Here is a 15793-nt window from a genome sequence, read left to right as displayed (position 1 = left end):
GAAAAATGACACTATAGCCATTTTTTTATAAAATTCACCTTTTATTTCAATGAATAATTAGCAATCAAACCACCTTTCATTGAATTAAATGACATTCGGTCTCAAACCCTGTATCTATTTAGCATTACTGCCCTTAAAAACTAGTGTAAACACTCCTGGCTTGCCCTCTGAAACAATAAAATATAACTAAAAAAATATTAGAAACATAAATCACTTTCAGTCTTGTAATTTGCGTTAGTAATACAACATTTATTTTAATATCCATAAAATTCATGACATTTTATACAAAAAATTTAAATTGTCAGGAAAAAGTAACCAAAGTGCATTCAGGTTAAAATTAAAAAAAATCAAACGCAATAAAATCAACAAATAACGAAAAAAATGACTTAAAACTAACCTTAAAACCCAGTGTTCCTCCCTCTGGCCCTTCGTGTAGCTTCCATGCGATCAGTTATGGACCAGACCTTTTAGCACAACTTGCCTTGTCGCGCGCGAGTCCATACATCAAGCACGACTTCAAGTATGGACTCGCGCGCGACAAGACAAGTTGTGCTAGAGGGGCTGATCAGTGTTACGATCAGTTTGAGGAATATTTTCCCATTCCTCAATAACAACGGCTTCCAGCTTATTGAGGGTGGCTGGAGCAGGATCCCGTGACCAAACAAGCCGTTTTAACTCATCCCAGAGATGTTCGATGGGGTTCAGGTCGGGGCTCGTTGCTGCCACTCCATTACGGTGCATTCCGACCTCATGCAGGGAGTCCCGCACTATCAAGGCAGTATGGCAACGGGCGTAGACGGGCATGAATTGGAAATCAGGTCCAAAAAACTCAGCGTACGAGACCATACGTTCTTCTAAGATCTCCATAATGTAACTGCCTGCAGTTAAGGACCCCTCAAACCGACCACAGCCAGTGCAGGAAACACAGACGAGATCCGTTTTGCCGTCGATGGAAATGCCGCCCCAGAACATGCACGTAACTGACTATTTCTTCGATGAAGACTGGTGTAAACTGCTCTCCTTGACACTTGTACACCCTTTTGCGTCTATAGTTGGTATAAATGATCTCCTTCGTCTTGTTGGGGAACAGAACTTTCCTCTATTGCTGCAACGTCCAATCCTTAAGCCTTATGGCAATTCGATTGGGGTATTGGCTCTGGCTTCAATTGGTAGCCCCTGTCAGCTCTTCGGGGTAACATTTTTTTCTCCCTCAATCTTCTTCTGATCATGGAGACATTCACTACAGTTCTTCGAGCTGTTCTAAGCAGTATCTGCAGCTCAGGAGCGATGAGAAAGCGGTTCCGCAAAGAAGCCGATACAATGTACCGGTCGTCTCTAGCGGTGGTGAAGCGTCTTCTCTCAGATCCAGGCCTCCTGATGTAGCTACTGGTCTCCAGAAACCGCAACAAGACTCGTCGCACCCGGAAACGGATTATGCTTAGGCGTTCAGCAACTTGCTACTGCCGTAGTCCGTTTAGGAACAGTACCACCACTTGAGCTGCTTTTTCTGGTGTTTTACCCCTATTGCCTTCAAGGCTTTTTTTTTCTGCAGGCGTTCGTCCTCGGTGACCTTTGGAGTGCAAAAGATCCACATGACACTTTTACAGCTCCTTTTAAAACCGTCTGGGGTAGCACACCTAGAGTCCCATTAAAATCGCATCAATACCTTTTTTTTTAAACCACGGCAGATTGGCGATTATTGTTTTTAAGAAAGTTGTACACATTTTCTCTTAGGGGCTTTAATTGTACTTTGAAATGATACAAATATTGATAGATTACAATAAGATTAGAGATATTTTTGCTTGAAACGATTTTGCGTGAGGTGCGATTTTTTTTTTGACGACGTGGTATACCCTAACTTATGCGAAGTTTAGTCGGCCGCTTGAAATGTGCATGCTCGTGGCGATGTAGCAAATAAGTGATCTGTAGATACTGGTGTGTTTATACTATTGATGATTGCTTTGAATTTTTGAGCCTTGAATATCGTTGAGCCATTTTTTACTGTAACAAACAAATATACTTATTTATGGCTAATAATTTAATTATATTAATGCACAAGAAATTTATCCACTAGCAATCATAGTTTTTATATTGTATCTTAAATTCATAATTGTGTCTTGTAGATCACAAAAATAGCAATTACTTCGTAAAAAATAATTATACAAAAAATAACCTTCATTTTTTTTTATTAGCGCTGTTTATAGGTATTTTACAAAAAAATAGAGTAAAATGTCTTTTTCATAGGATTTCATCAAAATTGTGTAGGTTTATGTGCTAAACTTAAATGGAACAATGGTATTAAACGTAATATGTCTAGAAGGTAATTAATCATTAACTGTTTTGTAATTTTAATTACCGCAAAGCATGACATAAAACTTAAAGTGACAATAATCAGTCAACGCGTTTAAAGCTACTATTACCAGTTAAAGTGGCTTTAAACTCATAACAGCGGTATTCCATTTCTTTGCAAGCGTAATTATGGTAATTCATACAATCAAAAATGACACTAAACAGATAATAACGATTCATTCATGCAAATTCTTTTTAGCGAGTTAAGACCATAACGTCATTTTAAGTAAAAGTACAGTACAACTTTATTTTTAACCTGCATTAAGCCTAATAGTTTAAAGCCAAACCGTCATTACGTGCACAGTGTCACTATACCTATCTCAAAACGTTTAGAATTGTTAAAGTACTAGTGTCATTATAGCAAAAATGACACTGTTACTTTAAAATGAAACTCAATATTGAATAGTTATCACAAGTTCAAAGTGACACTTTAAGGATTGATACACTGTTCCATAAGAAAATTGTCATACTTACCATTCAATCTCGCGGAACACCGTCACTAAACACAAAATGACAACTTTCGTTTTAGAGTTCACTACATTTTGATCGGCGTCCAGGTCATTAATGCAAACATGACATTGTTCCCGTCCCCCACGCGTCTATTCCCACTATTCGCCATAGTGACATTAGCGCCCCCTGTCGCCTCTAAGCGAGCTAAATTGATAGGTGTCTTTGCATTGCGTTCGTTATGAACGCGCGACCTAGATGGCGTTGTTAACTAAAAACCTATTGTTTTTGGATAGTGTCACTATGTTTTTCAAGGAGCGATAGGTAACGGAATTCAATAAAAACAGGGTGTATATATATGATTAAATCATGAAAGTAATAGAACCAAAACCCTAAGTTTACACCGATAAATATGGCATATTTTAACCTTTTCCAGGCCGCACCGAACTGTCTCAATCATAAGGTTTTCCCAAAAAATGCATCATATAAAAGGTGACTTTTTTTAACACATAATTACAATGTAGAACAGCAAATCTAACATCACACTGACCGTGCTTGTTTGCCACCGTTCTAGTAATTGTATTATTTCAGACAAAAAAAATATAAATTAATATATTTAATACATTATTAAAACGTTACATAGACCAAATTTTCTGAAAAATATAAAATTCGATAAAAAACACATGAAAAATATAAAATTCATAATTACATGAAATGACGAACGTTTAATCAACACCCTCACAACCAATGTCACCTAGCGCTAGGTGACATTGGTAGCCTTGTAAGCCTTGGTCACCTATCCATGTCAGTCAAGGGCTAGTCTATGTCCAAGAGTAAGAACATTTATAATTTTACTAAATGTGTTCTTTTTGCCTGTTTGTTTACCAAAGGTTTAAATAAATAAATAATAATAAAAAAAATATTAGGCAAATAGGCAGATTTCTTTGTCTAACTCAGACTACTCTTACCAAGTCTTTTTATTGAGGTCACAGCTCAAAAGGTCAGTCGCCCGACCGCCCCGACCGGTCAGGTGGTGACTGTCTGTCTGAGCGATCTGAAAGATTTGCTTTGACTTTTTTCATTGACTTACAAGGTGGCCTTGGAAATCAATGTGTAGAATGTAGATTCAATTTCGTACACTGTTGCTATGTAGGTATTTATGATGCGTTAATGCGTGCAGGCGACACATACGGAGTGCCTACAATCAGCGGCATGAGCTGCAGACGCATGTGACATGGCAAATAAATGTTTGTCAGAGCGGCAATTCTTCTGCAGGTAACTGTGCTTTCATCTCAGTACGCAGGTCACTCAGAACATTAATTACCTGGGACCTCTGGCTCCGTAGCCGAGTGGCATTTCTGCGACGCCAAACGCCGCTGAAATGCAATCTATCTCTATCGCTCTTGCGTATTGGCGTGACAGATCTAGACTGCATTTCTGCGGCGTTTGGCGTCGCAGAAATGCCATTCGGCTACGGTTCCTGAGTACTCTCGACTGCTCTACATAAGTACATACCATACGATTAGGCCCATTTACACGGCGCGCTTCTCGCTCCTCGAACCATGTAATCGGGCCCTTAGTGTAATCGATAGCACGAATTACCAGTGTGGTAGAATAATATTACATACGGATTACGGACTTTGTTCCATCCGATTTATTCATTAACACGCAAATCAATAAAAAACAAATTAAGACCGTGCGAGTATAATAATAGATACCTACATATAGGAGGTGTAGGTTAAACTGTGGTGTAGGTACCTATTAACTACTTAACAAGGGACAGGAGCGTACTAGAAGATAAGGCGTACTAAAAAAATCTCACTACTATGCTCAGCAGTGAGCTATAACGCCGATAATAATGATTTGGATCTATATATAGGCTGCACATTTGCAGAAGGGTTATTTTAACGTCACACTTCTATGAAATTATGACGTTTACGAACCACAAGCCAAGTCTACCCTATCTCACCTATCAAATTCGCTGCTAACTTACCTCGTCCTGGCTGTCTATTATATAAGACCCCAAATAGAGAAGTCTATTTTTAGTACTAAGTACCTAAACCTAAACCGCTTATCTTTGCTAACTGGTAAATGGATGATGTTTTGTCTTTATTTATAGTTATTATGTAAGTAGTAGGCTTGTGTCGTTCACGAACTATGAGCTGTTAGGAATAAAATCCCATCAATGACCGAAATGAACTGAATCTTTCCGTGGTCTGAGAATCGGTCTTTGCTCATTTAGTTCAGTATAGGATCGGCGAGCGCGAGCGGTTTGGATCGAGAACGAATGTGTGACTGCGCCGACCGAGAGCGAGAGCTACTTAGCAGAGCAACAAAAAAAGTCAAGTTTTCATATTAAACTTCGGTTACTTACAACCTTTCGGCCCGGAATGTTACTATCTGTGGACTATTCGTATAATTTTGACACTATTCGGTCCCATTCGTTCTGATCTTTCCGACCGCAGTGGTCTCTGGGTGGCTAGCCGAATGGCACAATCGCTCACGAAACGCTCACGAAACGAAGCGCTAGTAGATATCTATCTCTATCGCGCTTGCGTATTGGCGCGACAGAGCCAGCGGCGTATCGCTTTCGTTTGGCGTCGGAGAAATGCCATTCGGCTACGGGGCCTGGTCTGGCTGAACTAAATGAGCAAAAGACCTAAAAGAGCGAACTAGTTCATGGGAGCGATTGAACGAGATCGGAGCGCTCCGATCAACGAACGAAACGGCACAAGCCTAGTAAGTAGGTAATAAAGAAGAGGCGACTGAGATGACTCGAGCATGTGTATTGAATGGAGTGGACCCGTTTAGCACGTCAAATCCTGCTGGGAGAGGTTGCAGATGCAAAGAGACCGGTCGGACGGCCAATGCTGCGCTTCAGATTGCGTGAAGCGTGACATGGTCACATTTGATATTCCATGCAACCAGTGGCAGCGACTGGCCGAAGACCGACCTACGTAGCGTCGTGTTGTCCATAACGATCAATACAAGCACGACAATGCCTGGTTCCTCTTTGAATGATAAACGCATGAGGTGTCACGAGCAGGCCCCGCCCATCTGGGGGAGCATAGACCTGCCGTGTGTGTGGACGAGGGATCCTCTCTCGAATTGGGCTATATAAAGCCACGAACGCAAGTGTCGTACAAAGATGCGAAGGCCTATTATTATTATTATTAAGTAGGTAGATATTATAAAGTAAATATCTACTTTCTAGATACTAGAAAATTATGTCATTCCATGTCACGTAAACCTACGAAGAGAAAAACAAAAGAAGTCTATTAGTAGCCAAAAGTTATGGAACTTTGATTTCTTATTGCGACTTGCATAGTTCCGACAGAAGGATGTAGTTTTTGGAAGTAGGTACCTACACATAAACATGGTTAGATTGGTTAGAGTATCAGAAAAGAAACCAACTAACCAACTAATTGGCACCAGTTGGCGATTTGCGAGAATAGTTAAACCATATGGTGTGTAGAAAACTGTAAAAAACCATGTGTTTAATAGCCCTAATAGGCCTATTGTATGTTAAATCTAGATTAACTATCATGGCGGCAATCCCAGCAGACCTAATAGTAATTTATTTATTTTAGTCAATAACATTAAACGGATGCTAAACTTGTACGGCTCACGGCTCGTAACTAACGGTTAACGTAAAATGTAAGTTTAACTACTTATAAACGTTTTATAATCATAAACACTACTAATTTATATCATAATTTCCGTTAGGTTGACTGATTTTGTATGTTATATCTAAGGGTCAGTATAGACAGGCCATCAAAGTATTCAAACTGATGTATCGGAAAAATCGGAATTTTTTTCAATCCAAAATCAATCCATCCACACCATCCAAACCAAACCACTCCCTTATCGTAAATCGTACAGCTGTCGATATAAAGGTACCATTAAAGCCATGATACTCTGCACGTAGACAAATGCACAAACGCTTACGATAATATCGTTATCGTAGCTAGCTATCTCTATCGCTCTTCCGTATTGACGCGACAGAGCCAGACTGCATTTCCATCGGCGTCAACGATTGTCATTTCGGCTAGTCCGGCTGTTAAAAGTTCCGAATATGGCTGTTGTATCTAACATGTCTCGCACGATCGAGCAACGTCGCCAGACATCATCAATCATTTTGAAGGGTTATCGTGAACATCGTGATAGAAAACGGGATTGAAATTTTGAAAGCGGTTGACCACTGGCATGTTATTCTCATTGCTAACACCTTAGGGGAACTTCATAAGATTTGCCAATTAAGTTAGTTTAGTGGAAGTCTTTATAAGTAATAGGCAGTAGGTAGGTGCATACTTAGTGACCGGCCACACCAGATCGTCGCGTGTCTCGGGGCGCGCAACGGGCGTCCGCGCCACGCCGCTTCAGTGTAATTCAAAAAACGTCTCCTCAGTACATTTTGTATAGGAAAGACGTAAGACGCGCCCCAGGGCCCCCAGGTGGCGTGGCGGCGGCGGGGCGCGCGCCGCGCCGCTTGGCGGCGCGCCTTACGTCCTTCCTATACAAAATGTACTGAGGAGACGCTTTTTGAATTACACTCAGGTGGCGTGGCGCGGACGCCCTTTGCGCGCCCCGAGACACGCGACGCATAAGTGGGAACGCTGCCTTAAGCAAACTAAACAAAATCCCCATGAAGCCCATGAACCAAAACCACATTTGATACGAGCTTACTATTTTTTGTGAATGTACGGAATGTACCGTTTTAAGGAGTACCTACTTTAAGTTGTAAACACTTGACTGTCAAGGAGATAAGGCGCGGTGCGCGGAAATATAATCAATATACTTATAATCATATTCCAAAGTTGACTGGGCTCCGACTCCGACTGAATCACATCTAGCATAAACTGCTAGGTACCTAAATTCGGGACCCACCTCTTGGCCGTCATAAAAAGGGAGGCATATAACACGCCACGCTCAGCTTCTATAGTAAGTACATAGTTTCATTCAGGGCCGAATAAAAACTCTCACCTATACTTTGGGATTTGGAGTCTTATACTGGTCAGCCAGAGGCGATGCACTGAGAAAGCCGTGAGAATAACACCTCAGCATTGAAAATGATCGATAAGACCATGTTCATGTGTCAGACTTATCCAATTATTCAGAGATCATTTCGCTAGCACGCGATCTTGTCCTTGGTTCGTTCAAGATATGACGGTCAACCTCTGGATCTATTATGGCCAGGCGAATATAGACTAATAATTAATCTATGGATTCACCCGCCTTAATTCCTCGGCTTCCATACCCTTGAATCTTGAATCATTAACTAGCTAACGAAGTACAAAAAGTCTAGTGACCCGAGTATTGCATTAACCTGTCAAGCGCATTGTTCTAGTTCTGTCCCAGTCCCAGGCAATTTAAACTGTAATTAACAGTTTGAAGGTTATTAATTCAGTAGCAAAGGAGGGTGGGCTAATTGGCCTATTGACCAATAAGGACATGCGATATGTCACTGGATAGCTTATTCTAAGTTCTAAAACTTTTACTATGACAGGTAATCCCAAATCTTTGTGTGAAAAAAGTTATCGCTGCATAAAAATAGTTTAATGAGTTGAAACGTTACTATGTAACTTTTTTGATACTGAATATTCCTATATCGCTTATTCCTATTCGTATTGGCATACGTAGGATAGCACAATATTACTGCACTTGTTTGACAGGGCGTCGCACTATTGGGAGTTGTGCACATGTAGTATCTATAGTTGGTACCTTGGTGCAGGAAGACACGAACTATTTATTCCTCCAGCTGGGCACTTAACACGGCTCATAATTGATGAACCTTTTGCTTGAAAAATAGTGGTCATTATTTGATGGCATATCGATATTTAGTTGTTTTTAACCGTCGCCTCATATCTCTCAAGAAGGACGGTTATCAAGTCGTCTGTATGTTTTTTTTTTATTTTTTTTAATGTTTGTTCCTCGATATTTTATTTTTTATTTTTATTTTTTTATTAGGGTTCACCAACAGTGGCAACAATAACTTAATATAAAGAAACAAAAATTTTACAGCTTAATTGTGATTGCGCCACCAATTACAGGTGAACACAGCATGCATTAAAAAATCTACTCTATAAACATTTTAATATGAGCTTAGAAATCTATACTAAAACTATAATCTATTTACAAAGTGATAAGTCAAATGGTAAGTACATATAAACTAAAACTAAAATCTAATATTTACAAAGTGGTAAGTCGAGAGTCAAGAGAAGCACTTCAATCGGGGACTGAAATAAGTTTCTTCCTAAAACTATACAAGCTGTCATGGTATATATCCAGCTGTTCATTGTGCTTGCTAAGTGTATTGTACAGGCGTGACATGCGAGGCACCGGTGAGTGAGAGCCAAGTTTGGTGCGACTGAAGCGTGTGCTGAATAGAGGGCAGGGGTAGCGAGGTGTGCGGGTTGGTACTCTAAGCGCAAACATACTTAACAGAGTGGGACAGTCTACTTCGTTATGAATTATTTTAAATAAGAATGTCATGTCAAGCACATCCCTCCTTTGTTCTAATGATAACATGTGGAACCGCTTAAGTCTATCTTTATAAGGTGTTAACTTTGATATTCTACATCGATATGCCAGGTGTTTAGTAAAACGTTTCTGCACGCGTTCGATTCTGTTGACATGGATCTTGTAAACAGGTGTCCAGACAACACAACCGTATTCCAGCTTACTTCTAACGAATGAGTTAAACAACGTTATCAGAGTTGAGTTGTTTTTAGGGTTCCGTACCTCAAAGAGGAAAAACGGAACCCTTATAGGATCACTCGCGTGTCTGTCTGTCCCTCTGTCACAGCCGATTTCTCCGAAACTACTAGACCGATTTATATGAAATTTGGCACACGTATGTAAACCTGTGGCCCAAAGACGGACATGTAATATAATTAAATGAAATTAAACGAAATTTAATCATAGGGGGCACTTTTGGGGGGTAAAATTGAAAATTAAAAATCAAAGTTATTAGAACTATATTGTGTTACATATCAAATGAAAGAGCATTTTATAAGCATCTCAAATATATATTTTTTTATAGTTTTTATTTTGGTAATTTAGAAGTAATTTAAGAAAATAAGCAAAAAATGACCATTCCCCCCCTTATCTCCGAAACTACTTAGCGTAAAATTTTCAAAAAAATACACAAGATAGCCCTCTACCTGTAGATTACAGGAAAACCTATTAGAAATCTACAGTCAAGCGTAAGTCGGACTTAAGAGAAAAAACTCAAATTGAGATTTTCACTCACTGCCGCTGCAAGTACTTACTAAATGTTTTGAAATTTTGTGAGCGCCATGGACAGATAGAAAGAAATTCATTTCTGTTTAGAAATTGTTAAAAATTTTAATCATTTGCCAAAATGACTTAAGTTCCTACTAAAAAAGAGGCGCTTAAGACTGTTTAGAACTGCACTGACCATAATATTGCCCTAATAGGTCCAAAAAATGGTGTATATATACGAAAACAAAAAAATTGTGCCACCGACAACCAAAATCTGAAGTCTATTTGCTCTATCTCTTATAGTTTCCAAAATGTACGCAAATTTTTGAAAGTACAAATCTAGTGTACGTTGCTATCACATGTTGTCAGGCGCTCATGACCTTTTTGTATGGAAATGTCGAAATCCGACTAGCACTTGACCGATTTTCATAGAAAGTTGTGTTTTATTATAGTTTTGAAGGAGGTTTCATGTTTTTAACTACCAACGCAAAAACGACGGAGTGTTATAGGTTTGACGCTTGACATGTCTGTCTGGCATCATAGCTCCCGAACGAATCAATCGATTTTGATTTAGTTTTTAATGTTTAAGGTGAATTCGTCGAGAGTTTTTTTTGTACCACGCAGGTGGCAAACATGCATACGGTCCGCCTGATGGAAAGCGGTCACTGTTACATATGGACGCCTGCCACTCAAGGAGTGGCACATGTGCGTTGCCGACTCGACTCATTAGAAACTTGTACAAACCTGTACTTAGAAGGGGCCTGGGTGCTGACGACTCAAAGGACCGAAGGAAGGAGGAGGAAGGAAGGAAGGAAGGAGGAAGGAGGAAGGATCTATTGTCCTAATTACTTCCGTAGGTCCTCCAGTCGCCAGCATACCGCACCCTCGTTGAGCTCTGGCTGCCTTACTCACCGGCAGGAACACAACAATGAGTAAAGTCTAGTGCTACTTGACTGCGGTCTTTTGTAAAGCGGAGGTAATTCCCCAGTTAGACTCTGCTCTACCTTAGAGTATATTCAATTTAGTATTAGAGTTATCAGTCAAGAAATTCAAATGCAGCGCCATCTATTATTAGTTTAGACAACTTTTCATGTGACTTTCCATGCCTAAAGGTTCGCACAAGTCTCAAGTCGCGTAAATTACTTAGTAAATATTGCCGAGAGACGGCGCTAAATACAATAATACTCATTAGAGTACTTATACTTCTAGTCAAAGACATATATAACTCCGTATAGACAGATAAAGTCTAAGAATAAAACTTACTTACCTCAGTACCACACAGAAGAAGGGCTCAGCTAGATGGCGCTAATATTAATATTTGAAATTTTAATAGTACATTACTACAGAGGCCGGGACAAAAGGGGTTGCCGGCCGAAGACATATAGACGGCCGAGCGAGGCGAGGTCGGATAGGTCTGAGGCGGGCAAAATCAAATACGCACCCAAAATAAAATATTGTCTAGGGCTCGTACCAGTTGCAGTCGGCACGTCTATAAAGCCCCTTATAGTTTTTTTTAATTTGCTAAATACCTGGATGTTATGTCACAATTATCTGTGTTTGGAAATTAAAAAAGAAGAGTTTGCCGGCCTTGGCCTGCAAGGTTTGTGTGAAATTCCATTATCTATCAATCGTCCTAGCCGCACCTGCAACGTCATACTTCGCTGCCAATTATTTAAATATGTATGAATATAATAAAAATAAGCTATTTTGTGATGTGTAAGCATACCTAATTAGATTAAGTAGGCTAGATGCTTTATATATGGAAACTGTATTACTCATAATGATCAGCTTATTCTATCTGTATTCTAATCGACATTACATATTGATACCTTGGAGAGTCAACATGTGTTTCATTTATTAAACTCTACTACATCCCTACCGAATAGAACATGCACCAATAGCTTCGACCAATACATGGCGACCTTGCCAAAGCGTGTCAGCGTGTTGAGGAACTACGACCACTAAGGCTTCTCTGCAGCATTTCGTCGGTTTGCTATTTTCAAGATGGGGAAAACTGTGTCTAGAGTGGAGAAGGAAGAGGTCATCATAGCTCAGGCCGGTCAGGGCAATAGCGCCAGGACGAGTCAGGACATCAGCCACGCGGATGGGCAATCATACATAACGATGGCTATGGGAGTGATGATCACCGTTATCTTCGTCTATCTCGTCTGGAAAAGGATCCACAAGTGTCTGACGCAGAAGATCGAGCGCCAGGCGGCTGCTATGGTGATGCGCAGGCGTGCGTCCGTCTAAGGTGGCGGGCAGCGGCTGTCGTGGGGATTCCTGGAGCGCTGCGGATCGGCAAAGCAGTGTGAGTGTCCTACCACGAACTAAGTGACAAAGACTTTCATCGGACTACCGGGAAATCATGTAAGTGTAGTGAATTATTTTCCTATGGACTGTAGACCTTATCGTGTGGCGTTATATTAGCTTAAGGCTCGTTATAGTTATGCCAGATGTTTTAGAATTTTATAAGCGCATTAATTATTTTAAGGAATATTTGCTTAAGCTTGGGCCAGTTAGAAGAAGCGAGAAGTTAGGGCAGGAAAAATTTTCGGAAGCAAAGTCGGTTTATAACGAGTATAATGCCTATTTAGAGATTTATATTTCAAAGGTAGAAAAGGGGGAAGTGCCCCTCGACAATAAGGTACAACAGTATATTGCGGAAGTCGAAAGAGCATATGCTAAAATATTGCAACTGTTCGGGGAATCGCAACAATTAATTAATTCAAACATGGGTTCCAAATCGAATTTCGACTTGAAGACGGCAGTCTCTCTTTTGCCCGTCATGGATGATACTGAAAAGGTTTCTTTGCAATTAATCGACGCCATAGAGTTGTATGGGACAATGATAGTCGAAGCTGACATCCCGGTGTTGATAAATTTCGTTTTGAAAACACGTTTGTCTTACAATGCAAAACTGCGGTTAACAGGTACCTATACCACAGTAGCGAGTTTAATTGCAGATATGAAACTTCATCTGCTAACTCGGAGGTCGGATACCGCTTTGCAGAAACAGTTGCAGACGGCTAGGCAGGCGGGAAAGAGTATAGAGCAGTTCGGTAGAGATTTAGAGGATATTTTTGTCAAGCTGACAATTTCACAAGCCAATGGTGATTCGAGTGCTTACAGTGTTCTAAAACCCCTTAATGAAAGGCAGGCTATTCACAGGTTTACCAGTGGTTTGCGAAATGACCGGTTAAGTACGGTAATATCGGCTCGCAATTACACGTCTCTTAAAGACGCAATACAGGGTGCTAAGGATGAAGAGATTGCGATGACACCAACACCCTCAGAGCAGGTGTTCGCGGTGCGCGGTAGGGGTGCAAGAGCCCAAATAGCTTCGGGTCGTGGAAATGTATATTTCAACAGTAGGGTAGGTGCAGCGAGACACCCGCGGTACGAGTACAGGAAAACCGAAGGACGCGCTTCCTACTTGCCCAGAGGCAGAGGCGGTGGCGCTTTCAGGGGTGGTTTACGCGGCCATGGATATCGTAAGAGCTACGGGCATAATGGTAACGGTTTCGGACCCCGTAAGCCCCATAATAAGCAGTACGTAAACACGGCTCGTGAGTGCAATGACACGAACGAGTCACCAGCCAGATCGTCTGATCTTCAGTTTTTTCGTAACTAACACCTTACCTTATATTATGGCCTTCGGTAACGTGAATTCAGTTCAGCTTCACGTAAATGGAAAGTCGTTGACATGGCTATTGGACACCGGAGCGTCATTGAGTGCAGTCAAATATGGTTCGATAAGACCAACAGCTCCGATGATTCACCCACACACAACAAACGTAAATGGGCTAGGCGGTGTAATTACATCTGTTGGTTACAGCTATCTCGATTTATTTTATGAGACAAATGAATCATTTAGTCACAAATTTCATGTTTTTGAAAATTTACCGGTTGACGCGGACGGGATCCTGGGTCAGGATTTCTTAAAAAAATATAGAGGCAATATAGATTTTGAAACGGACGTTTTGAAATTGAAAAACGGTAACCGCACATCCTTTATACCGGTACGCGTTTACTCTACACATAGCAGTAACGAACAATCATTCATTGAGTTACCTTCGCGAAGTGAAATTTTTGTAAAAGTTCCCATTAATGTCGCGGGAGATTTTGTTGTTTATGCCAGCGAAGTATGCGAGGGTATTTTCATAGCAAATTCTTTGTCTAGAAGTACGGATGGTAATTTGACTGTTAAACTATTGAACACGCGAGAGCAGGTTGTGAGGATTAAGTGTGTTACTCCCGAAATTAGGCGACTGGAGGAATTTGACGTTCTTAATTTTGATGAATGTCCAAATAACGCCGAAAGAGTGAAACTGTTGCTTTCTTTGTTAAAATTGAATTATTTAAATTCGGAAGAAAACGCCAGCATCTCAAGTATTTGCGCTAAGTTTGCCGATATTTTTCACCTACCAGGTGATAAGCTGAATACCATGAACCTTTACGAACAAAAAATCCATTTAAAGCCTAATGAATCTCCAGTTTACAGTAAGCCATACAGATTGCCTCACTCTCAAAAAGCGGAAATTAAAAAACAAATCGATCAAATGTTACGAGATGACATAATCGAAGAGTCCTATTCGGAATGGGCTAGTCCTTTGTTAATAGTACCTAAAAAAGCAGATTCCAGCGGGGAAAAGAAATGGAGGGTCGTAATTGACTACAGAAAAGTTAACGAGCGTATAGAGAATGACAAATTTCCATTACCGAATATTACCGAGATATTGGATTCACTGTCTGGTGCAATTTATTTCAGCACCTTGGACCTTAATCAAGGATACTATCAAGTAAAACTCGACCCTAAGAGTAGGCAATACACGGCATTTTTGGCTGATAAACACTACCAAATGAAGCGCCTCCCAATGGGTCTAAAAACGAGTGCTAGTGCGTTTAGCAGAGCGATGACAGTTGCAATGACGGGTTTGAATTACTTACAATGTATCGTTTACCTTGACGATATTATCGTCATGGGACGAAATCTTCAGGAGCATAGCAAAAATTTAATAGACGTATTTTCGAGGCTGAGGAAAGTCAACTTTAAACTTAACCCACTAAAATGTACGTTTCTAAAAAAGGAAATTTTATATTTAGGCCATTTAGTTACGTCAGATGGAATCAAACCAGATCCAAGCAAAATTTTAGCGATTAAAAATTATCCAACTCCAAAAAATGAAGATGAAGCTAGAAGGTTCGTAGCGTTTGCGAACTATTACAGAAAATTTATTCCGAAGTTTGCCGAAATAGCTCAGCCAATAAATAATTTATTTAAAAAAAACGTAGACTTTGTATGGACTACTGAATGCTCAGATGCATTTAATACCCTAAAAACAGCAATGAGTAACCCACCATTGCTACAATATCCTAACTTTTCAGAAGATAACGAGTTTAGAATACACACCGATGCGTCAGGGATAGCGATAGGCTGCGTTTTATCAAACGGAGATGGTTTACCTGTTGCTTACGCCAGTAGACCCCTGAACAAAGCGGAGAAAAATTATCCCACCATTGAGAAAGAGCTTTTAGCTATTTTGTGGGGAATAAAATATTTCAGACCTTATTTATTTGGACGACGTTTCAGAGTAATTACGGATCATAGGCCGTTAGTCTATTTATTTAACATGAAGGATCCCTCCAGCCGCCTAACCAAGTTCAAATTGTATTTACAGGAGTACGATTTTGTGGTAGAGTATTTGAAAGGTAAAGATAATGTGGCTGCAGACGCATTATCAAGGGTTGAGATAACTAGTGAACAGCTGAA

The sequence above is a fragment of the Leguminivora glycinivorella genome, chromosome 11, assembly GCF_023078275.1.
Source record: "Leguminivora glycinivorella isolate SPB_JAAS2020 chromosome 11, LegGlyc_1.1, whole genome shotgun sequence".
NCBI lineage: Eukaryota > Metazoa > Arthropoda > Insecta > Lepidoptera > Tortricidae > Leguminivora > Leguminivora glycinivorella.
The sequence above is the reverse complement of the archived record's forward strand: the minus strand, read 5'-3'. Positions refer to the sequence as shown.